Below are 2,159 nucleotides of genomic sequence, written 5' to 3' on the forward strand. Positions count from 1 at the left end.
CAACAACATAAAAACTCTTTGTCTGACCCTTTATTCTGCATCAGACAAGCTGTAACTGGTCGTGTCCATGCCCTTATCCACACCCTCCCTCTGCTTAAGATTTCTTTCCTTCAGACCCCAAATGGCAATGAGAAACTTAACAACTTCTTACTCACAGTTTCTGATCCACAGATCTCAGTTTTTCTTTAAATCTTTTCAATTTGAGTGTTTCCATTTTAACTATAAGGRAAAAAAAAAARCAACCAGTAATGGGGGCAGAGCCAAGGAATCCAGATTTCCCAAGTCTCTACTACTCTGTTAAGTTGGCAGCAATAATCAAACAAGCTTCCCCAGACCGTTTTCACTGTGGGATATATTTACTTTTCCTCAGTGATTTGTTCCACAGGGAATTCACAATGGACAAAGCAGCAGCGATGCACTAAATCAACATATCCTTTGTAAGCCACCTGTTGGTGTCCTCAGTATTTCATTTATGCCAGTTCTTGGCTGGCCACTCTCACAGAGAAGGAATATCCATTGATGCGTGACACTGCAACTTGTCCCAATGGCCTGTGCATGATGACTACCTTGGAAGGTTTGCCAGCATAACCTCTCGTTGACTTCAGCTCAAAGAAAGTGGCAAGCTTACGAGCTTCATTCAATTCCCTCCCACACGTCAGCAGATTTAGAAGTACTCAAAACATAATAGGCAAAATGTATCCCCATCATCAGGGGAGCTTAAGCAAGATGAAATTGGACCTTTCTTAAAATATGAGAGCAGGGACCTATTTTTAAAGGAAAAGCCAAAAAAACAGACATTAGTACTTAAAAGTTACATAAAAAAATAGACTTTATACCAGATCTTCTGCTGATGCAACCTGGTCTCTGAAGTTGAGAGCACTACACCAATTTATATCAACAAATGTTCCATCCCCTCTCTACAAACAGAGTCATAAGTCTTTTTAAAATCCACAAGCATTATTACTTTAGGAAGTATATCAGTGAAAAATCTGAGCAGTTTTTATATAAGACCTTATTTCTGGTTGCTCTTTCCATACACTGTTGGATAATATTAACCTTCAGAGTTAGAGCTGGACTCAACTGAATTCTGATCCCACAAACAGCACAAAATTTAGTGGCACTATGAATTGGCCCTAAAAGCTAAAATATAGCAGGAGCCTGTTCTTAATTGTTGTGTATGCTGTGATTTGATTAACTGTAGTAAAAGGAACACAAAACAGAGAACTCTGGGCTTGCCAGAGAAATAAAGCCATTACCCATTATTTTGCAGCTGGCCTAGCTGTATCCTTGATAAAGCTCCACTGACCTAGGTACAATTACATGAGGAATGATTTTGATGTATGCTTTGTGCAACAGCTAGAATTTTAAACAGCATGCAAATTAATTTAGTGTAATCCTCTATTTTTCAATAATAGCTTTAATTCACCTATAAATGTTAATCACTGCTCCAACTTTGGCTATAAATTATTCATCCAACTTGGAATCAAATAGGATCTGTAGTCAGGGGCTCCCTCCTGTGTAGTTTAAATCATTTGACATGACTGTAATCACAAACTCTGGAAATATCTTTGAAGCTAGTATCACTCAAGACATTTTGCACATTGCAGAGTTGTTTCTCAAGGGAAAAAAAAAAAATTAGTCCAGTACTGTAAGGAAAATCTTCCTGCCATAAGAACAAGGAAGGACACTAGTTTGCATGAGCACCTTTAATCCTTTGGACTACCCTTTATAGTCATAATATACCTCTATACGTCCTATAAATTCAAGGAAATGGCTTTTATAAATAGATTTGCCTGCACATTTGATGTTTTAGGCAAGCACTCATTATAAAACACATTTGTGTCATTTCATCTCATGCTAGTAACATCATCTGTATCACCTGTCTAATGCATTTGTATCTCCTGTTCTCTGTTTTTAAGAGGAAAACAGCAATGTATATGCTACAATAACGCGGACATAAAAATATTCCTTTTAAAGAGGCAGGACATTGTGCAGTGTATTGGAAGATCAATGAACAGCACAGCAGAAGAGGGAGGTATAGTTTGAGAAGGAAAAGAGCATACTTTTATTTGTTAGTCAAACTGACTTCTCATGAAGACAGATCCTCCTGAAACAGAACATTTATACTTAACCTGGCCCCCTAAGAAAAGTAGCATCCA

The 2,159-nt window shown here is 37.7% G+C and overlaps 1 long non-coding RNA gene across 1 annotated transcript in view; it reads right to left on the reverse strand.

Moving 5' to 3' along the window:
* Positions 1 to 210, reverse strand: part of LOC112943751 — a 74,397-nt gene extending 74,187 nt beyond the window's left edge. Inside the window, exon 1 of the long non-coding RNA XR_003248651.1 lies at positions 156 to 210. This is a non-coding gene — a long non-coding RNA (uncharacterized LOC112943751). The remainder of the gene's footprint in view (positions 1 to 155) is intronic.
* Between the last annotated feature and the right edge of the window lie 1,949 nt (positions 211 to 2,159).

Source organism: Nothoprocta perdicaria, unplaced genomic scaffold, assembly GCF_003342845.1.
Source record: "Nothoprocta perdicaria isolate Ctin4 unplaced genomic scaffold, notPer1 scaffold_154, whole genome shotgun sequence".
Taxonomy (NCBI): Eukaryota; Metazoa; Chordata; class Aves; order Tinamiformes; family Tinamidae; genus Nothoprocta; species Nothoprocta perdicaria.